Raw genomic sequence first — 23,987 nt, 5'->3', positions numbered from 1 at the left:
TGACATCCCATTCTTTATACATAATCCACCCCCTTTGCAGCAGCTACAACAGCTTTCACTCTTCTAGGAAGGCTATTTTGTAGAGTGTCTGTGGAAATGTTTGTCCATTCCACCAGAAGCACAGTTGTGAGGTCAAGTACTGTTGTTGGATGAGAGGGCCTAGGTCAGGGGTGTCATACTCATTTTCACAGAGGGCCACATCAGCATAATGGTTGCCCTCAAAGGGCCAGATGTATCTGTAAGACAGTGTAAATGTAACTAAATGTAACCAAATGTAATGTAGAATAAATGTAAGTACTCTTTAATGTTAAATAACTCTGAATTTATTACTTATTCAACTTATAAATATTTGCATATATGTAAAAATATGTTTGCTTGTTGCTCTGTTAACATAAGATAAATCCTGTTAATTTGTCGGATTAGTTGCGCGTCTCTGCGGCCAGCTGTGTTGCCAGGTTTCCTGCGAGTTCATTTTTAAATGTCTGTATCCGGTCGGGACACACCTGCTCACAGACCTTCAGCATACACTGCTTCAAAAATGCACTCCCTGAAAAAGACTTAGACGTGCGAGTGATTTCTTTCGCTACAATAAAGCTAGCTCTCACAGCCGCGTCGTTTTGGGCCGTAGCTCTTGTGAACGTATTCTGCTGCGAACGTTTTTCTTTTCCTGGACATTTTGGGATCAATGTTTGTAGCTATTTCTTAATTCCACTTGTTGAAAACAATCACATCAAAGAGGATACACTGTAATCTAGTGGTGGAATGCCGTCACTTGGTGGGCAACATAATCAGCATGCATTGTGGGAAATGTAGTTTAAGGTCAATGCACGCTTTAGAATTAGTGGCGGAATAATTAATAATTAAGTCTAAAAGCGTGCATTGACCATAAACTCCATTTCCCACAATTCATGCCGATTATGTTACCCGTGAAGCAACAGCCACACATTTGGCCCACGGGCCTAGAGCTTGACACATGTGGCCTAGGTCCTAATCTCTGTTCTAATTCTTCCGCCTTTATGAATCTTGCTTTATGCACTGGGGCACAGTAATGCTGGAAGCGCAAAGGGCCTTATTCCAATCTTGGTATAACTGGAACATGTTTTGAACAGTGTCATTTAATTGTGCAAACCCAGCTTCCCTATCCTCCATAGAAATACCTGAACTGATATGTGACACTCTGGAGCAGTTGAACATGAGCATTAGCTCACCATGCTCAATGCTAAGACTCAGTTAGAGAGAGCCCTTCTGTGGCAATGTGGTCTCTAGAGTGATGAAGTAACATCCAATATATTTGGGATGAGTTAGATTGGTATTTTTCAGATCCCTGGCTAATATCTAACTCATTAACTGACCTCAGTTACATTGTTAACGTAGTTGAATGCAATCAAAACCTCAAAGAATGTTCCAACAAAAAAGCGTCTTTAACATGTGTGTGTTAATTATATATCGTAATGTTTAATGCCATGTCACCCTGTGATTTAGTTATTGTCTCTTATTGTGATATGGATATTTGCTCATATTGCATTATATCAGTAGACATTCTTTTCCTCATAGTTCCTCGTACAGACAGTCAATAACAGCCTTCTCCAAAGATTTAGTTCCATTAGTGTAACCTATTTAAAATCCATTGGCAAAAGTAAACAGTTTGGATTGTGCATAAGCAGTGTTTGCTGCCATTGTGAAAGGATGTGATGGTGAGATAAATTTGAACAGCCGTTAATATTTACATTTCATTTGAGACTGAGTCAGAGAGGTTTATTGTTTACTCTAGTGAGTGTGTTTGAAATGAGTGAGTGTGTAAACGGTGAGAACGGTATCTATAGAGCTGAATTACATGAACCGTTTTGACTTGTTTGTCATGTAAGTTATACATAATGATAAAGAATCATTCATTCACCTTCTCTTTCAAATATAACTTTTAAAGTGCTTTCTCCAGCTCCCTCAGAAGACAGCTGGGGAGCTATGAATAAATCAATGAGCAACAAGCTAACAAAACAGTAGTAAAGTGGCAAAATCCATTTCCTCCAAGAGCTTCCTCTATAACAAGAAACCATTAGCTGTGTGAAAGAAGATCAGTGCAAGAGCCTGCAGTTATATGGAGATGGAAGCATAATACACTGCATAAGATATATGTGTAAGATAATAGATCATACGATATACAACAGTCAACCATATTATGGCCACCTCATTGTTCCTATCTTCACTGCCCATTCTCCCAACTCCACTGACCATACAAGAGCACACTGATGTGCTTTTCACACCGTTCTTACAGACCACCGGTTGCTCTGCATACTTTGCTGCCTCCTTTCAATCTGTCCTTCAAATCACTGAATCAATAGTTGATGTAAATTTAGACTCAACCCAGCTATTTCAGATTTAAAGCATTAAGGCCCCTGCTCCTTATTTCAGTATCCATTCCAAAGCAGCAATCCATTAGCAAGGCCTGATACACTTGCTTAGAAATGTAGTGTGTGAGCAGTAAACCACATGGCCTCAATTTTCAGAGCTGCTCAATACATCAGTGTGCTGTTCCTGCTGTTAATTAAATTCTGTCTCTAATTCAAAAGGGTCTGAGGAGCTGTTTTCTGGTGATAGCACCTAGCATTAGCACTTTCTAAATATAAACTTAAGCAGGGAGCTATTTCTTAGCCTTACATGAAGCACAGAAACGCTGGAGGTCTAAGAAGAGCTGGTGACTGCAACTTGGCACAGGGCAGAGGGTTGTAACTTAATTGTATCCCGTTAAAGCCGTTGTTCTAAAGCAAATTTCATTTTCACCATTTTCTGCTCAGTCAATGTAGGCGAGGTTTGTTTCTTTAGGGTTGTACTGAAAACACTATGCTAATGTATGTAGCTAACAATGAAAGATAGCACGCTGTGCTAATTGAGTTGTGTAGTTGTTTGTGGAGAATGTGTTAGATTTAGAAGTATAAATAGAAAGATAATGTGGAGGGGCAGAGATAATGTTCTGAAAAACAACAGTGTCGACATTTTCTCAGTGAGAACGTTTGTTAGCATTTATAACTATTTACTATAAAGGCAAAGCAAAAAGCACAATAAAAATATCAACAATACTAACTAGCTTCCTTTATTTTAAAATATTTTAATATTCTGTGCATTATGCTGCTGTGCTGTGACATTTTTGCTCAAATGTAAAATTAGCTTAATCCAGCATTAGCAGGAAAGTTAGCGTACTGGTTGCTCAGTTGTTCCCTGGACACTTGTGTGTGTTTGCATCATTAGTTGATAGCTAGTAAATTATGTAAGTCTGGTTCTGGATGTGCCATTTGCATGTAAATATTTTCTGTTCGTCAATAAAGCTGACCATCAAGAAACCTAAAAATTATGTTGCATGTTTGGGCTTCCCTTTAAATTCAATATCCTGCAGCAAAACCAACAGTCTGTCACTGTCCTTACAAATTATACTGTATTTTTAAAAGTGGAAATGTGACTAGATTAAAGAACAGGCCTGTTTTCATAGCTGGATTGATGGATTAGTGGATAAATGTGCCTTCATTTTAAACTCATTCTTGTGAAATTGATGGATGGATGATGAATGGGAGGATTGTTATGGAACGCAGATTAGACTGTATGTCCACTGTCAGATCTTCAGCTGCTTTTTAAGCTGTCAGTTCTAATTAAGATGAATCTGTCTCTCGCTTGGTTGAACTCCATTTGGCTTTCCTCGAAGGCTCCACTCCTCTCTTCCGCTTCCTCATTTTGCCATCCTGTTATTTCAGCTATCAGGGGAGGTGTTTGTCATCTGGTAAATAGTTGTGTAATGTAGATATAAACATCCTGCAATGGTGTGTCTTCTGAATATTCAGAAATGTTCTTGAACCTAATGAAGAACTGTCAAAATATCTTCACTAAGTGTGTTTAATTAATATTAAATGCTGTTTATTTTGTATGCAAGTGAAAGAGAGATTGGCAATCAAGCTAATTATTTCCAATTTGCCTAGATTTGTTAACATAATCTATCTGAGTGCTGTAATGTTTTAAACTGCACACTCAATATTGTGTAGACGCTTTAAACAAAGATGGCTATAATTTCTCTTCGGGATGAAATGGATTTTTCCCAATTGCGTAATGTTTAATATTCAATACCAAGTGTGCTCATCAGGACTTATCTTCGGTCACCATATCTACCATTTTCCACAATGCCCAGTGTCCATTTTCCAAATCCAAACTTGATTTATTCTTCTCTGATGTTATATCATGGAGGGAATGGGTTGAGTTTAACCATCTGTCTTTATTTCAGCTTAGAGGAAGCTCTTGTACACTGACCTGGGGTCACTTCTGTAGCTTCTCCACTGACATTAAATATGATAATATTATAAGATTTAGCTTGAGATCACTGTGTCCTACATCGGTGTGAAGGGGCAACATCTGGACATATTGTATTGTTTTCCATAACACTTGGCACTGAGGGAGATCAAACCTAAGTTGTCATGTAAACGGGTTTGCGAGAGCATGACAGAACTATCCCCTTGAGATGTCTGTTTAAGCCCCATTATGTCACCCAGGGCCCTGGTTAGCGGCCTGCCATCTGGACTAAAGCCTGGGAGCAGTAGATATAGCAACATGGTGGCTCCACCTGGACTAGGAAGCTTTAATCAACCCAGCAAGAGCTGGACACTTACTGTTAATTAAACTGGTTTATGAGAGGAACTCACATCTCATAACCAGCATCCCAAAGCATAGATTGTTGATGTTGATGGCTTTAAAAAAAGCACCTTGTTTGAATGTATTTTGACTGTGCAAACATGGGCTACTGAAAAAATCTTTTGAATGTTTTCATGGGTTTATACTGATTCATAGTCAATGACTGGTCTGTGTGCAACAGATAAATGGATCGCATTTTTGTGGTTGGATGTAGTCATTTCTAGTGTACTGCGTTGAAGTGTGAACTTTTGTTTATTTTAATGTTGTTTTTTTAAATTTTTTAATTTGAAAACTGATATTCTGCTTTGACAGACTTGACAATTATCAATATTTATTTACTTATACATTCAAACTGAAACCATTACTATTAATGTAACAATGCAGGGTGTGTAGGAGTGCTCAAGGAGTGAGGGAAGGAGGTAAGTGCAGGAGACTTTATTAACAATAACCAAAAGGAAACTAGACAGAAGGAAGCTAAACACAAGGACTAAAGGTGCTAACACTAAATAAGGCTACATGCTAAACACTAAACAAGGCTACATGCCAAACGCTAAACAAGGCTAAACGCTAAACAAGGCTAAATGCTAAACAAGGGTAAATGCTAAACACTAAACAAGGACTATACAGAACAAAGTGGCTATACACAAGGCTTTAAACATAGAACTAGATATAATTTGGCAAGAGAGAGACATGAAATAAATAAATCCATAAATCAATCAATCAATCCATCCATCCATCCATCCATCAACAAAGACCCACAACCAGGAAACACTGACAAGGACTATATCCAGACAACACAAACAAGAAACACCTTGGCACTAATTAAGACACGTGACACCAGAAACACAAGGAAAGTGTGTTGACCTGGGAACAAGCAGGAAGCAGACACAAGACAGGGGGGAACAGTCACGTGACAAGGGGAGCACAAACATGATACAATACAGAACAGAACACAAAACTAATTACATTACGTTACAATTAATGAGGAGAACTATGTATAAATCAATGACCAGCAAACTAACAAAAGCAGTAGTAGAGTGGAAAACTCCACCTCTCCTTGAAAGTGTACTCTGTGACAAAACTCCTCCACCTGTTTGAGTGAGATGCTATCGTTGTAGAGGGGTTGGAGCCAATGCACTCTTTGTAAATGGAATATATCCTTAAGATGGGTCAGATTTGAATTATTGATTTGAAATAGGACAGAATTATATATAACATCTATAATGGTATTATTGCTTTTGTTGCTGTTGTTTGATATAAAATGTGTTATGAATTTAAATGTGATAAAAATGTTGTTATTTGAATTGCATGGTGCTCTGTGGCTGAACCTGAATATTCAAACCAAGATGCTTGTCTGCTGCACCAGCTGTCCACTGCCATAGAGCCACACAGACGGTCTGATTAGACATCCAACCCCCTTATTAGACACTCACAATGGGGACTCCACTGACCCACAGATGTGGGGGGTGAGTGAGAGGAGGTTGGTCTATAGGGGCAAAGGCAAGCCTCTCATTAACCAGCTGGGTCAAACTGATCCCCCTCCCAAAGGCCAACACACAGTATCTCCCCCCTCAACTCTCCAGAGGCCTGCAGACCCCCAAATTAGAGAAAGGCATTCATTGTGTCATTGTGTTCTGTCTCTGGAGTCACAGCAGGAGAGTAACAGAGTGAGAGACACTGATAGAAAGGTAGAGAGAGAGAGAGAGACACTGAGGCCTATGAGAGATGTATGTGTAGTACACAAAGACACTGTTAAACACAGCACCCTGATCCTGCAGGCTCACAGTCAGAGATTAAAAGCTTAGAGGAATCCCCCTGTCTCTCAATAAACAGCAACACAGCCTTTATCTTCATACACACACACATCAGAACCATACACCAGTAACAGGAGACTGATGTTTTCACTTTAAAGGCATTACTTCTCAATCCTGACCACATTCTGCCTTCCAAATATTTCTGCTTCCACCTACTGTTAGCATCCAGACAAGTGCTGGGACTATGCCATGTTTGCTTATGGGAAAATATGTTTTCTTTTTCTTTCTTTTTTTTCTTTCCCAAAAATTCACCCACCATTAAATGACAACTTACAAAGCCGGCTTCCTCTGCCACTTTAAGTGATCAAGGGGCTCCGGGGGCCTGGAGGTTGTGGGTTCGATTCCCGCTCCGGGTGACTGTCTGTGAGGAGTGTGGTGTGTTCTCCCTGTGTCTGCATGGGTTTCCTCTGGGTGACTGTCTGTGAGGAGAGTGGTGTGTTCTCCCTGTGTCTGTGTGGGTTTCCTCTGGGTGACTGTCTGTGAGGAGTGTGGTGTGTTCTCCCTGTGTCTGCATAGGTTTCCTCTGGGTGACTGTCTGTGAGGAGTGTGGTGTGTTCTCCCTGTGTCTGCGTGGGTTTCCTCTGGGTGACTGTCTGTGAGGAGTGTGGTGTGTTCTCCCTGTGTCTGTGTGGGTTTCCTCTGGGTGACTGTCTGTGAGGAGTGTGGTGTGTTCTCCCTGTGTCTGTGTGGGTTTCCTCTGGGTGACTGTCTGTGAGGAGTGTGGTGTGTTCTCCCTGTGTCTGCGTGGGTTTCCTCTGGGTGACTGTCTGTGAGGAGTGTGGTGTGTTCTCCCTGTGTCTGCGTGGGTTTCCTCTGGGTGACTGTCTGTGAGGAGTGTGGTGTGTTCTCCCTGTGTCTGCGTGGGTTTCCTCCGGTTGCTCCGGTTTCCTCCCACAGTCCAAAAACACACGTTGGTAGGTGGATTGGCGACTCAAAAAAGTGTCCGTAGCTGTGAGTGTGAATGTGTGAGTGTATCTGTGTTGCCCTGTGAAGGACTGGCCCCCTCCATGATTCCAGGTAGACTCTGGACCCACCGTGACCCTGAACTGGAAAAGCGGTTACAGATAATGAATGAATGAATGAATGATCTGAAACTGTCACACCTGTTTCTGTTCAGCGGGTAGTCACATGACTCCATCAACCTATGAGAGCTCTTTTGTGCTGAGTTTTGAATCACAGCTGTTTCATATTACACATAATTACCCAGTATTGTTAATTATCCTGTTGCATACTGAGCGTTATCTTGTTGTGAAAGCTTTCTTGTGTATGACCTATTCTTACGTTTCTCCTGACTCTGTCTTTTGGATTCGGACCGCTAGTGTTTTAATGCTTTGTGTTTTTGACCTAATTACTATTCTCTGGATTTTCCCTTTGGTTTTGGATGCATTTTTTTTATGGTGTGTGTTGGACTTAATTAAACTTCAGTAAACCTGTTCCTGCTGGAAACCCGCGAGCGCTCTTTTTTAGACTTAAAAAAATGTCCGGGCGGAATTTCGCAAACGCCCGGGATTTTGTTTTTCTAGAGCTCTGATTGGACGGTCTGACTGTAGAGCTACCGTTATTGGTCGATAACCTTCACTGTAAACATTTAATTGGTCAGTCTGCACGTCCGTAGTCTTCCCCCCCGGAGACGTGTCCTCTTTTTCACCATCTCATATCTGGTCACCCTATGGTAGATCAAGTGTTTTCCGTTCCCTCTACCAAAGTGAGGAGAGCTCATGTCTATGGGTTTGAAAAGATGTGTGTAGAAAAACTTGAGGAAAATCATGAGGGAAAAAATGTATTAACTTCTAAGCCTGAACTTTGGAGGTTTGGAATAAAAATGCATCCCTACACATTTCCTTGAAAAGCTTATAGCAAGTGTCCTGAAAGGAATGGAAGCTGGACATACTAGATATATAAAAAATGATAATATATAATAGCCATCTGGACCTGAAGTGAAATAAATGAAAGGGTATGATCAGTAATATCTGTGGACTGGGTTTTGGGCCGTATCTGTGAAGCATGTGGTTTCAGTGCTGCAGGTCACAGCTGGAGGAGTGCGAATAAAGCTGAGGTGATAATGATATAGCAGGTTGACTTGTGAAGAATCGCTATCTCTTTTTTAATAACCTACTTCACTCCCTTCTGTATATTTTCCATTTCTCATTTCAGGGTAATTGAAAATGAATGTCTTTCTGTGGGTCTGGGGCCAATTGAATATACACTTTTCTCATCCTCCACCTCCTCCTGGTTATCAGAAAGTTTGTGCAGGGCCAAACCTGCTTTAAAGCAGAATGTGTTTTTTTTTTTTTCTCTCGGAGTTGATATAATTTAAAGTGGCACTGAAGGCAGGTTGAAGTGGGATGACTTAAGCACCCCTCTGGGGGTGAGGGGGGGCTTAGCGTTTCTTTTCCAAATTTCACTTTTAAGAAAAGTAGTGTTTTGAAGCAGATGTTGTAATGCCGGGACGTTCCCTGAGGCAGAGATTTGTGATATATCAGTTGTGGCAGGTGTGTCGTGTGCTGTGGAGTAAGCTCTACTGCTGGGAACTGATACTCCAGAAAACAGGATTTGTTGAGGTCACATTGACTAAGGAACATGAGTAGTCTGGCTCCTTGAAAAGCTAGTGCTGTTGCTAAAAGCTAAAATGAATGCTAAAAAGCTGGTTGTATCTACCAGCTAGCTTTTCGACAATACAGTCATGCTTGGTGGCTTCAATTTTTTAATAGCCATGTTAGCAAACAGCCACCAATTATTATTAACATACAATTAAATATGCTATTTGGAGCTATTACACCATTTCTGGTAAAGCAGAGCATTTCTGCCCACTCTGGGAATTGAACCTCTGTCTGCTATGTGGAAGGTAGCAGTGATGCCACGCCTGTAAAAGAAGTTAATGCTAACAATTAATTAAAGTGAACACGCACAAATTAGAACTTTAAAAACAGGCATATTATTGGCTGCAAGCTTCTATTTGATTTTAGCTATATTAGCTAGCAACCACAGATTAGCATATTTTTTCAAAATGCTAGCTTTTAGATATTTAAAATTGAATTCTGCTATAGATGTACAAACGTGACACACAACCAGCAAGACTTGTGCAGTCTTGATAAACTTTGGTTTTTAGCTTCAATTTGTTTTTAGCCACATTTGCATATCGGAGTTATTTTTTAAAATCTGTTTATTATTTGCTCAATTGTTATTTTGTTGTAGGTCATGGAAATCAAGGACATTTGCACACGACTTCATTATGCTGCTACTGGTCTGTGCATATTTATGATAATGAAATAGGGCAAATGTTTATTTGTAGTGTTTAGGAGGTTTAGACTGATGGAAAACATTGCTAATATTGGAAGCAGGAAATAGGGGCAGGTATTAGAATAAGAGTGACTTTGTTTAAAGCCAGATTGTGATGGCTGGATGACTGGGACAGGTCGTGTGAGGTATTCCTGGTATTCAGTGGCTAGTATCTAACAAAAGTTGTCCAAGGAAGACATACCAGTAAAGCACTGACAGGGTAATAAGTGCTCAAGGCCAACTGATGCTTATGGGGAGCAAAGCCTATCCAGTCTAGTCCTCTGCTACAGAAGAGCTCCTGTAGCACAGATTGCTAAAGAACTGCAGAAAGCACTTATATTGGGCAGATAAGAATGATGCCCTGATGAATCATGTTTCAGGGCAAATCACATTTCTCTTCTGCTGGAAAACATTTGGATTTTACTTTGGCAATGAAATGTGATGTATACTAAGGTTAATGTAAATGTGATTCTGGCTTTGTTAGAGCTAATTCTTCAGTGCAAATAGCAGGAAGATAATGTTCTTAACAGAGAAGAGCACATTATACAGCACAATGCCAATAACACCTTTCAGAGCTGCGTAACTATGGGTAACTGTGGTAATTCACTTTGAAATTACAGCTAGCTGCAGTTAAGGACAGATATGTACAATGAAACAGGAAGTGGTTTGCTGCTGGTTAGCCTCGAGGCTAACAAGAGGCCACTCTGTTCTCCACAGAGACACACTCTCTCCCTATGCAGACTCGGTCCAGTTCATCAGGGCTTCCTCCTACACACTAAACACATTTTACTACCAACACCGAGGCCTTCTCTCCTCACCAGCCAGAGTGTGAACTGTGCTATAGGAAATCTGTGTATGAATTGATTATCATTGGCTTTGGTTGATGTTGTGTGGACGGAAATAGCAACTCAGTGTAGCAGAAAAAATCAAGTTACTGTGTTTTTGCTATCGATTCTCCACCTCCTCATAACACAGTTTCTCTCGCTCTTACTCCCTGTGTTTCTCTGGCCCTCTCTTCCAGCTCTCTCTCTTTTCCTCACTCTGTACCATGCCACAAAATTGTTGTGGCTGACAGTGACAGTGTGTGTTTAGTTATCAGTCACACACAGCGAGCGAGGGAGGCAGACAGAGAGAGAGTGAGCAAGTGAGCATGACTGTTTTATTGCTTTGCGGTGGAGAAACCACTCTAGCATTTGTTTGAAACTAGTGAGTGCACTGGGGAATACATTGGCTGGTTAATGACCCAGTGCTTCTGAGCTCTAATGATGGGCATAAGCCTGCATTACGTCACGCTACTGATCCGCTGCTAATTTTGAATTGCAAAGAATCTGGTATAATGAAGGTGGATAGGGCCTTGCGTCTCTAGTAGCATTAAACAGAACTTCACTGTGAGGCTTGCACTGAAGTCATATGAGGATTTTTGTGGGATAGGATGCTGTGGGAAAAGCAGGCTCTGATTAGTTGATTGTAAGTCCTGGGCTTTGATCTGAAAAAAGGATGTGGGTAAATGCTCCTAAGGCAGAACTGAGCCTCTCTCATTACCTTAACTGTTCTCAGACCACAATCACAAGCTACATTATTGCCTTTTTTAGCGACAGAGTTGCTAGATAATTTAATAAAATATGAAATATTAATGTTGCACTTCCTGTGTGATGCATTATTGTTTTCCACATCTCCCGTGGTAGTTCACTTCCTGAGCCAAGAGCCTGTAATCCTTATCATGTATTTATTCCCTGTGTATGTGACTCTCTCTCTCTCTCTCTCTCTCTCTCTCCCATGCTACATGTATGTCCTGATTAAGTGGCCATTTATTGATCAAAGGATAATGGGAGTACACATAATGGAAGACATTTGATATTTTGATATTTCAAGAATAAAGGGGTAGGATATCTATCACTAGAGGACTGCATCATTGGAAACAGTATTTCCGTATACACAAACAGTCAGCTACAAATACAGTCAGTTTTGAAATCCCTAGGTTGTGAGGTCACAACCATGAACTTATTTAAATATGACATTTATTCACCTTTCAGCTGTTCAGTCTGCTAAACTAAGTTTAGTTCATGGTCATATATTTACTCCAGGCAATTTTATTTAAATTTGGGTTTTTCTATCATGGCTTACAGTCATATTTTACATCGTTTTAATTAATTACAGTTAATGGGTTATTGCGGCATGGTGGCGCAGCAGGTTAGTGTCGCAGTCACACAGCTCCAGGGACCTGGAGGTTGTGGGTTCGATTCCCGCTCCGGGTGACTGTGAGGAGTGTGGTGTGTTCTCCCTGTGTCTGCGTGGGTTTCCTGTGGGTGACTGTCTGTGAGGAGTGTGGTGTGTTCTCTCTGTGTCTGCGTGGGTTTCCTCCGGGTGACTGTCTGTGAAGAGTGTGGTGTGTTCTCCCTGTGTCTGCGTGGGTTTCCTCTGGGTGACTGTCTGTGAGGAGTGTAGTGTGTCCTCCCTGTGTCTGCGTGGGTTTCCTCCGGGTGACTGTCTGTGAGGAGTGTGGTGTGTTCTCTCTGTGTCTGTGTGGGTTTCCTCCGGCGACTGTCTGTGAAGAGTGTGGTGTGTCCTCCCTGTGTCTGCGTGGGTTTCCTCCGGGTGACTGTCTGTGAGGAGTGTAGTGTTTTCTCCGTGTGTCTGCGTGGGTTTCCTCCGGGTGACTGTCTGCGAGGAGTGTGGTGTGTTCTCTCTGTGTGGGTTTCCTCCGGCGACTGTCTGTGAAGAGTGTGGTGTGTCCTCCCTGTGTCTGCGTGGGTTTCCTCCGGGTGACTGTCTGTGAGGAGTGTGGTGTGTTCTCTCTGTGTCTGTGTGGGTTTCCTCCGGCGACTGTCTGTGAAGAGTGTGGTGTGTCCTCCCTGTGTCTGCGTGGGTTTCATCCGGGTGACTGTTTGTGAGGAGTGTGGTGTGTTCTCCCTGTGTCTGTGTCGGTTTTTTCCATGTGACTGTCTGTGAGGAGTGTGGTGTGTTCTCCCTGTGTCTGCGTGGGTTTCCTCCGGGTGACTGTCTGTGAGGAGTGTGGTGTGAAGTGAATATTTATTTCCTTATTGAAATGCATAGAATCAGTACATAAACACTGGAGATGAAATGGGACGTTTAAAATCAACAGAAATCTACAATTAATATTATATATGGTTTATTATTATGGATTATATATCTTGGGACTACTGTGCCACTGCTGTAAAGGATGAGTAGACATACATATAGCACTGGTTTCATTTTTAATTTTGGCTGAAGTGCCTGTTAAATGTTGTTGATAATTTTTATTTATGATAGGTGTGGACTGTACTGTTAATATTTTCTTCTTTGCCCACTTTAGTCTATTCTTCTCTAGTGGCCGTGTGGTATTAAGGCTCTACCCACTCATGTATTACCTCCTAATTATAACCCGGTTCATCAGGGTGTAGTTAGGAGGGTATTAAACTTTAGGGTGGCAGATAAAGATTATAAAGTCTTTACAAATCAATGGCTAGCTTGTTATCCAGTGGCCTTAATTATTTTTCATCTCATAAATCCGCTTAATTAAAAGATATCCGGTCTGGAAATTATTTTCACGAGGACCAAATGTGTGTAATCTAAATCTGACTCAATAGAGGTTCTCCAAACATTGCTAAGGTGTCTTGACAACTTAGGGTTCTGTTTGGAAAAAGCTTTTAGTGTTAGATGAGAAATGTTTGAGTTCCTGAGTGTCGTTATCTCAGCAACTCTGAGCCCAGTGTGCGATTTTTTTACTCAGATCCCCGCTGAAACTCAAGAATAGACACACGTGAGACCACTTTTGTCAGGAGAAATATTTGAGCAACAGAAGACCTCAGCTAAAGGTTCTATTGTCTTCCATCTGCTCTTGTTGCTGTGTAGGAGAAACTACTGAGATATTAACGAGACCCCTATCTAGTTTTTTTCTTTCTGGTTGCCATGCAGTCCCAGAGGAAGAAATGCAGGATAACAGAGAGATGGAGGGTGAAAGAATGAGAGACGGAGCGAGGAGGGGGTGGCATTTTTGGGCACGCTGTGCTCTCAGAGGGCGAGCAGGGTGCTTTGTTATGATTGGGTGAAAGGCATTCTGTGTAAGAGTGAGCGAGCAACCCGCTTTTGTGACTGTAGTCTCTGTATTCTGTGACAGGAGACACAAGACACTCTCTGAGAGCACAGTGGACGGGGACAACAGACGGCCTGACCCTGAGAGAGAGAGAGAGAGAGAGAGAGAGAGAGAGAGAGAGAGAGAGGTTAAACAGAGGAAGAGAGACAAAAGGAGAGAAAGTAAATAGAAAGAGAGAAAGAAAATACAGCAAGAGGAAGAAAGGGAGCAGTGAGTGAGAGAGAAAGCAAACAATGAAAGAGGGCATAAAAAGAAGGTGAGAGAGTGATAGAGAAATAGAGAGAGATCTGACGGATAATGAATGGTGTGGATAATGGATATGAATGAATGGTCTTGCCCTTCTCTAATATACTTTAGTTTTGTTGATTTACCCTGCTGCAGGTGTCCGTATGTGTGGGCAGTGTGTATTGTTGGGCAGGTTAGCATGGTTAAGTTGACTATGGTGGGCCTAGTGACCAACTCACTGTTGTAATGGAATGGTCCTCCAGACTCCAGTGCTTTACAGTAAGTGTCAAGCAGAAGGCAGCACTTAATCACTGATTGCCCTGGGAACATGAAAAGCGCTGTAAACAACCTCCATCCGTCTCCACTACAAATCCCACACAGCACTGTGTTGTTGTTGTTTTCAAGCACGGCTCTTAGGCAAGCTTCAGAGGGGCCTTTACTGTGAGGGGATGAGGGGTATTAACACTTGCACCAAATAACGCTGGCTATCATAGCTGTGCACTGGATCTTAACGGCTGATATTCAGTCCAAATCTCGCCACGTATAATGAGCTAACATGGGTTTACGGGACACCGTCTGCAAAGCCAGATCTTTTCTGTCGCCTCCAATTAGCACGGTACACAATGTTAAACGCTCCGCGAGGACTGGCGATAAGTGAAAGACTGCATCGGGGTGCTTAGAGGACACAGGCATGGTTATTAGCCAGTGATTCATGCTCAAATATTCTCTCTCTTACACACACACAGAGAGAGAGAGAGAGAGAGAGAGAGAGAGAGAGAGAGAGAGACAAAAATACATCAGGTCATGGAGATCTTCATTTAGAGCCTCGTTGAGCAATAATCACAGAGCAATTACACAAACGTCTGTTTAGTTATCAGTGATATTTCTTTTATTAGTTATGTATATTTTAATCTTAAACAGTAGATGGACACTTAAAAATGAAAAAATGGTGCAATTACTTTAGATAAGGAGCTCTTTATTAAGTTATTATGATCTGACAGGTGTTAAATATTGACTCCCCATTCTAAGCTTGGTGATTAGATTCTGGCCTCCTTGCACAAGCGTACTGCTGTGTTTACACTGGTCAGCCATAACATTATGACCACCAGTGGTGATTGCTCTAAGACTGCAAGGGAAGCTAAAAAATAAATGTTCAAATATATACTGTTGTGTGTACATGTGATTGAATAAATATGCACTACAACGCGATTAACTTTTGTTCAGAATCAGCTTCTTATCACTGGCAAAGACGCGGCTTTCCTCTCAATCATTCCCACAGCTTCACAGTGCTTTAAACAGTGTGGATGCTGAGCGTCCACAGAGTTCAATAGCGAAGCAGCGAAGTGCAGCGAAACGAGACGAGTGATTGGATAAATGCTGGGCTTTGTCCCGCCCATCGGACGCTCAGCGTCTCTGGGGGTCTATGGGGCAGTGGGCTGGCCTCGGCTGGCCCGGACGCTCAGCTTCTGCATGATGATTGGATGACCTGTCTGAGGCTGAATTCCTTTTTGATTGACAGCGAAATGAGCGAATCAGCGATCCTTTGGTGTAAAGATCCGTGGGAGAATTACATTTTCATTTTGTTCTGAGTTGAGACTTTCTTAATCCTCTTAGTGGCATTTTCTTTGTTAAAAACGACTAGCGACAAATCGAGCTTCTATTTCTGGTGGGTTTTTTGTAGCTGCTTGTGTTTGGAGACTAACTTCTATCACTCTTTCTGACTTCTATCTCAGTTTCTGTCCAGCGGGTGCTGCTGAGCCCCTCCACCGTCACAAAGCACTCACAGGCGGACACACTTCACATGGGCCAAGTCCGTTTAAGCAGCCTAGCTCTGCTGGCCATTGAGAGGACACTAGTCAAGTCTCTGGAAAAGACGCCTTGTTGGTACGACAGGGTCACAGATCATTTTGTTGAAAAGGAACGGAGGGTAGAATTTACGTATAAATAAACCGACACATTTTATCATGTAGGCCGAAATTGAGCTTCCCCTCCTTGAAAGACCAGCATCCGCCACTGATGACCACCTATTTGTTTCTACACTCACTGTCCGTTCTCTCAGTTCCACTGACCATACAGGAGCACTTCGTTTTACGATTTCCTACTGTAATACCTCCGTCTGCTGCTCTACGTACTTTCTTCGCCACACTTTCTGGGTGGTGGATCAGTCTCAGCTCTGCAGTGACACTGATGTTGTGGTGGTGGTGTGTTGAGCTGGTATGAGTGGATCAGACACAGCAGTGCTGCTGGAGGTTTTGAATATTCTGGCTGATCTGTGTATACGAGAAAAATGTTGTTCTATGCGTTCGAGGCGTAGTTGGTCTAATCCAGAACAGTGCAGAAGTAACTACACCTTCACTCAGAAGTTTAGGGAGTGGCATCCAAAGTCCAGGGTGTGTTTCTGCTTTGTGCCCAAGGATTCCAAGAACGCTCAAGACCCACCATGACCCTCATCAGGATGAGAGCAGTTACAGTAAAACCTCCAGTAGCACTGCTGTGTCTGATCCACTCATACCAGCTCAACACACCACCACCACAACATAAGTGTCACTGTAGAGCTGAGACTAATCCACCACCCAGAAAGTGTGGCGAAGAAAGTACGTAGAGCAGCAGACGGAGGTACTACAGTAGGTGAATGGACAGATTCTCCAGTGCCCACCTGTTTAGTGCTTTTTATAATGCATTAAAGCAGTGATTTCCAAACTTATGGAGTTTACAATATTTTCAACATATATTCCACACTACACTGGAATTTATTTTAAATGCTAATTAATATAAAACGGCAGCTTCGTACTGAATACAATACAATTACATATCACGTTTACAGTGGACTTGATGTATGATGTATGGGCTGTGCCCCCCGTGCTGCCCTGAGAAGCACTGCTCTGACTTACATCTGAGATATCTTACTTTTTCATCCAGTGAGTTAGAAACCAAGGCTGCTGTCAGTTATGGGTTGTGTTTTTGGCCTTTGAGGGGATGTGTGTGCTTCAGTGGAGATGATGCTGACTTAAACCTGAACATGATCTGGAGATCAAACAGCAAACACACTACAGTCAGTTCATTCCTCCTGGGTACTTTTGCATTCTTAGAAACACCAGTATCCACCAGACATGAAAATAATGCCAAGGTCCATCACTAGCATTCAGTTTCATCATCATCGGCTAAGATCTCTAGAGCATGAGGTAGATTGGTGTTTTATTTTAGTCGGTTTGCGCTAGAGTCAGTGCTCAGGAGAATGTACTATGGTTCAGTTTACTTCCATGATTTACTCTCCATATATTTACTATTCAAGTGAAGGTCTTTCGGATGGAGAGTTCAGTCAGTTTAAGTCTGTTTCATTCCAGATTTCAGATGGGTTTTTTTTTCTAAACCTAGTAGTCAGTATTTTCTTCATTCATTCATTCATTATCTGTAACCCTTATCCAGTTCAGGGTCACGGTGGGTCCAGAGCCTACCTGGAATCATTGGGCGCAAGGCGGGAATACACCCTGGAGGGGCCCCAGTCCTTCACAGGACAACACAGACACACACACATTCACTCACACACTCACACCTACGGACACTTTTTTGAGTCCCCAATTCCCTACCAAAGTGTGTTTTTGGACTGTGGGAGGAAACCGGAGCACCCGGAGGAAACCCACACAGACACAGGGAGAACACACCACAGTATTATGCTATTTGAGCATTACATTTAACAAGAATAAGACCACATTAAGCCATAGTCTATTAATATTGTTAACAGGAATAACATATAAGAATACTGTACAATAGATGGGTAATAATTATATAATAATGCCACAAATAAAGGAAATTCAATGTGCTGTTGGCCAATCTGCTTTACTAAGTGCTTCTGTATGACAGGGACAGTTACTGGCACAGGTTGATGCCTTCTGTTTTACAGATGTTACAGATGGTGGTGAAACTTTAATAGAAAATATTAAAGGTATGAGCTATCTCCAAACATATTTCATCATTTTAAAAAGTGTCCCCCTGCATCATTGGCTCCAATTCAAATCCTGGACAAGACAAATCACTCAAAGCACTTTTTCCCCCCAATGGTCCAGAAAAAAAAGGAGCAGAATTTTTAAGCAGGCGACATTCAAATACGCCCGATGAGAACCCGCCCCGCTGCGCCCGAATGGCTAAGTCCCCCTTTTGTGGTGCCTCATTTCTAATCTCTTTGAAAAGTTTTCGGGTGAAAAATGGGAAAACGTGTTCAGCAGTCGCCCTCACAAAGCCATCCTGCAGACCATCCAACCCCAAGACTATCCAGCCCCAGGCTTTGAATCTCAAACAAAAGATCACGGCTGATCTAAGGCCTGTATTAAAGATGCAGTGCAGTCTAGACATGATATGAAACTGGTTCTAGAACAGCAGAGGCGGAACTGTGGGATTTTTAGCTAGAGAGAAAGAGAGAAAAAGGACGAGAGATAGAGGGAGTAGAGGGTGGTGAGTGGTGCTTTGTGCCGCTGGTGAATAGGCTGATGCATGCGCCTGTTGCAGAGTGTGTAACGGTCTCTTTTGTGTGTAATATCATCCCTCCTAAGCCTGTCACGGTCACAGCAAACCTCCTGCTCAAGCATGCTAACACAAACACACACACACACACACACACTGTCTGCCTCAGAAAATAGGGCGGGCTGTTGCATGTTTAAAAATGTATTTAAACGAGGCATGGTTTGCTCATATGAGAGTGGAGTCGTTTTGTATTGCTCTGTGCCTGTGAAATACAGTCAGAACTCAGGATACTGTCTTAATGAGTCTTTAAAACAAGAGCCTTGGAGCAATGCTCAGCCAATAGAGTGTTTTAATGTTTACTGTGGCATTGAAATGTTGCGCCACGCTTTCCTCTGAATAAACCTTATCCATGTAATATACACTAATAATGATTAATGATTGCTGAGCATCATAGAAAAGCATGGTGTCCCCAAACTTCTGACAGGCCGTGTCCAATCTCAGTGGTTGTGTAACGCAGGGGAGAGTGGGTGTGGAGGCTGTGATGGGAGCTTGTTTGGGAGAGGACCAGGCAGCAGGATTATCAGGCCGTAGTTAGAACGCGATTATCCAAGCCTGAATGAACAGCTACTGTGGGCCGCAGTCCATTGGACACCTTTCTGCCCTCTCTCAACGTTTCCTTTTCCCACCTCCTCTCTGAGTTACTCCTCACACTCCTCTTTACACGGAGAATGCAGTATGTTCACTCTCATCCGGATAATTGTGTTTGATTCTCTGGGTTTTCCTGAGATTGGTGTGATGCACTCGACCACTTTATGTTAATAGTGTTATTTGAGCATTGGTGCAAAAAAAAACATATTTCAGCTCTGAGTTGTTGTTTTTATGGCTTTCACATTCAATGAAACTATTGAATGAACCTCTGTGGGATTGTGGTAAGTTATAGTTCAACAATCTAATAACCCTCTCCCTCAGAATTACCCAAACACTAATACATTTTCAGCCATGGGATTGTGTGTATTGCAGTGAAATTTGCATGTGTTGGTGTGTACAGAGGCGGCACGGTGGCGCAGCAGGTTAGTGTCGCAGTCACACAGCTCCAGGGACCGCTGGAGGTTGTGGGTTTGATTCCCGCTCCGGGTGACTGTCTGTGAGGAGTTTGGTGTGTTCTCCCTGTGTCCGTGTGGGTTTCCTCCAGGTGACTGTCTGTGAGGAGTGTGGTGTGTTCTCCCTGTGTCCGTGTGGGTTTCCTCCAGGTGACTGTCTGTGAGGAGTGTGGTGTGTTCTCCCTGTGTCTGCGTGGGTTTCCTCCGGGTGACTGTCTGTGAGGAGTGTGGTGTGTTCTCCCTGTGTCTGCGTGGGTTTCCTCCAGGTGACTGTCTGTGAGGAGTGTGGTGTGTTCTCCCTGTGTCTGCGTGGGTTTCCTCTGGGTGACTGTCTGTGAGGAGTGTGCTGTGTTCTCCCTGTGTCTGCGTGGGTTTCCTCCAGGTGCTCCGGTTTCCTCCCAGAGTCTAAAAACACACGTTGGTAGGTGGATTGGCGACTCAAAAGTGTCCGTAGGTGTGAGTGTGTGAATGTGTGTGTGTGTCTGTGTTGCCCTGTGAAGGACTGGCGCCCCCTCCAGGGTGTATTCCCACCTAGCGCCCAGTGATTCTGTGTAGGCTCTGGACCCACCATGACCCTGAACTGTATAAGCGATTACAGATAATGAATGAATAAATGAATGGTGTGTACAGTCTCACAAGTTTTCTGAAAAGAAACAAGCTTAAAATGTCACATTTTAGTGGACAATGTCTATATATTACTATAAAGATCAAATTTAATATGTACACACGCTTTACTTTATGTTTTTTCCACAAAATGTTAAGGTCCTTTTTACTTTATTTATTTATTTATAGCAGTAGTTTGCTCTCAGTAGGAAAAGGCATTTCCACATTTTAAATTTCAACAAAATGTAATATAACCAGTGCCCCCTAAATATAGGCATAGACGTGTACGAATACAATAAACTGACAATGGCACCTACACCCAGCTGCTGTCCTAATGGAAATGTTATGACCTTGATGCATTGCTACAAGCTGTCATCATGCTACCATTACAAGTCCAACAGTCTACTAATTTACACATATTAGATTTTCAGGGGAATGTAGGAAGGGGCCTAGTGGAAAACAGAGCTGTGTTTAGTGCTCTTAGTCTGAAATCTCTACCTAAACTGCACAGTCTATACCACAAATATGTAATATGTTTGTAAGCACAAGACGAGGTATTGAACACGAACTTGACTTTAATGAAAAGTTGTTGTGTGTACAGTGTTCTGGAGCTAGCTTTGGATTTTCACCATTGGTGGTGTTATTTCATGAGATCAGAACAGAAATTTGGAAGAGTAGACTTAAGTCTGTGGAAAGAGGCCACCATTTAATGATTTAATTTTCACTCAAAATGGCCATTAAGCAACAAGCTAGCCATCCATTTTAAAAGCTAAATCTCTGACTGTGGCCCATTTTCTGTAGTATAATAAACACAATAGCAATCACAGCACTTGTCCCAGAGCCAACATTTAATGCACACATGGCAGTAGAAATGTTCGTAGCTGCAGTGAATGAGAATAGTGAATTATTTGCAGTTGTTTGAGATTTAAACCCCAAAAATCATGATTATAAAGTGCATGTGCTTCCCACACTGGCTAAGGACTGAAACAGTTCATCTTCCGTCCACATGTACAAATGACTGTGGTCAGGTTTGTAATAATAGTTGTAGAAACAGAACAGGAAAGGCCTCTGAGAACTGGGTGTGGAATGACTCAGGCGATCTGAATCCACAGTGATGTATTAGCCAGTTCTTACATAAAAAATGACATCACTTTAGGCTCTGTTTCTTAGTATGTTTTTGTACTGTCTCTAGGTGGGCTCTCAGCTATTCCTCTCTCTCTCTCTCTCTCTCTCTCATGAGTTCATGGGTAGTGAATCTCCCTCAGAATTTAGGAAATAAACTCACTCTTTCCATATGTCTGGCCATAAATGATTCAAACTCCACTACCTCGGGCTTCTTTAAACTCAGGGTTGTACCATGTTCCTAAACTCGGTTCAAAGTAAGGCTAATGCTAGCCCCCGGTGTTAGCATCACTAGACTTTCACTCCATCAGCACTCTGATCAAACACATCAGCCATATGTGTGTCCTAAAAAAGCTTCAGAGCAGGAAGACACATCAGAGAACTTTAAATAGCCATGCTAATGCTAACATGCTGTTCTGGAATTAGATAAACTCACTGCTCTCGCTCTCTCTCTCTCTCTCGCTCTCTCTCTCATGAGATAATGACTATTGATTCTTCCCTCTATTTCATATAAACACAACATATAAAAAACAGACTTGTGCAGAAAACATCAAAGTCCCCTTCCAGTCATTGATTTTAACTTACCTTCTTTAGCTAAATTGAATTTAACTATTTAAATGCCTTAAAATAGCATTGATGTAATTTTACACCTTTGCCTTTGCCTTACTCAGTTTGTGCAGATCTATGAATATGGAGTAAGTCCCTATGTCTTTCAAAAGCCCCGCCTTTCATGCTGACAGGATTGGTTCCTCAGGTTTGTGATGTAAGAAACCCAGGCTGTCTAAAGCTGCCCATCTGAAACAGTCCTTGGACAACTGCAGTTTCAAAGCGGAAATTCTCAGCAATGGCATTAACTTCTTATTTAACTCATGATGGAAAAGTTCAAGACACTTATCCATACGTTCACACACACCAATGGATAAAAACTGTGCAAGGTAGTGGTTGACTCTTTTCTGTGTGATTTTTATACGCCAGTCCTTAAGCCTGTGTTGCGTGCAGCAGCTCCCTGTTGATCCGAGCTGTGCGTGTTTTGTGACCAGCCTCTCTGCGTTATACTACACTCCCCCTCCCTGTTTAAAGATGATATAATGACAAAGCTGACTGTTTTATATTCAGTGTTTGATTTATTAGCTGGACACTCGGAAGCTGTAAATAAAATAGAGATGTTGCCCAGAGTGAAGGACAGAAACTGAAAGAATTGAAATGACTGGGAAAGCTTTATATATATATAAATTTTGAATGACTTAAAACCCATCATATTTCATCAAATTGCAAAAGAAGTGATAATATCTCAAAGCACATCATCTGACAGAAGTTTATAATAACTTACTATTTATTCATTCATTCATTATCTGTAACTCTTATCCAGTTCAGGGTCGCGGTGGGTCCAGAGTCTACCTGGAATCATTGGGTGCAAGGCGGGAATACACCCTGGAGGGGGCGCCAGTCCTTCACAGGGCAACACACACACACACGTTCACTCACTCACTCACACCTACAGACACTTTTTGAGTCACCAATCCACCTACCAACGTGTGTTTTTTGGACTGTGGGTGGAAACCGGAGCACCCGGAGGAAACCCACGCAGACACAGGGAGAACACACCACACTCCTCACAGACAGTGACCTGGAGGAAACCCACGCAGACACAGGGAGAACACACCACACTCCTCACAGACAGTGACCTGGAGGAAACCCACGCAGACACAGGGAGAACACACCACACTCCTCACAGACAGTGACCTGGAGGAAACCCACGCAGACACAGAGAGAACACACCACACTCCTCACAGACAGTGACCTGGAGGAAACCCACGCAGACACAGGGAGAACACACCACACTCCTCACAGACAGTGACCTGGAGGAAACCCACGCAGACACAGGGAGAACACACCACACTCCTCACAGACAGTCACCTGGAGGAAACCCACGCAGACACAGGGAGAACACACCACACTCCTCACAGACAGTCACCCGGAGGAAACCCACACAGACACAGAGAGAACACACCACACTCCTCACAGACAGTCACCCAGAGGAAACCCACGCAGACACAGAGAGAACACACCACACTCCTCACAGACAGTCACCCGGACACTACCTGCTGCACCACTGTGCCGCCCATAACTTATTATATTATTATTATTATAAATTAAAGTTTATAATAACTATGAATGTATGTAATAGAATATAGTACATAGTAATAACTGCTTGTACAAACTTTGGTCAGTGATTGTAGTATTTCATATTTACGTTGTTGTTGTTGTATATAATGTTAAAGAGACAATAGTTATGACAAATAAATCCTAATTGTTGCACAGTGCTGTACATTCTGATTAATGCATTAAAGCTATGGTTTGGCCAAAAAAATCACGAATGTCACTGTTGTCCTTTCAGCTGAACAAAACAGTATGATTTGCCAGTATGAAAATGATGTAAATTTGTTAAGTAATCAGATGCATGTATATCTATCTGACCTCTGTGCTCTTCTTATAACTAATCTCTAATCTGTTCTTACATAACAACACCATCAGCATTCTCTCTTCAACTCACAGCGATTCTAAAATGAATATCAACTGTCAGTGGGGTGTCAGGCTTACCGTCCTGTACCTTCTGCTGACATAAGC

General features: G+C 42.3%; 1 protein-coding gene across 1 annotated transcript in view; it reads left to right on the top strand.

The window, feature by feature from the left end:
- The window catches only part of LOC136678558 (microtubule cross-linking factor 1-like), an 86,521-nt gene that overhangs the window by 14,707 nt on the left and 47,827 nt on the right, over positions 1–23,987 (top strand). The gene's annotated exons all lie outside the window — the stretch shown is intronic.

Source organism: Hoplias malabaricus, chromosome Y (assembly GCF_029633855.1).
Source record: "Hoplias malabaricus isolate fHopMal1 chromosome Y, fHopMal1.hap1, whole genome shotgun sequence".
NCBI lineage: Eukaryota > Metazoa > Chordata > Actinopteri > Characiformes > Erythrinidae > Hoplias > Hoplias malabaricus.
This window is presented reverse-complemented; position numbering and strand designations above follow the sequence as displayed.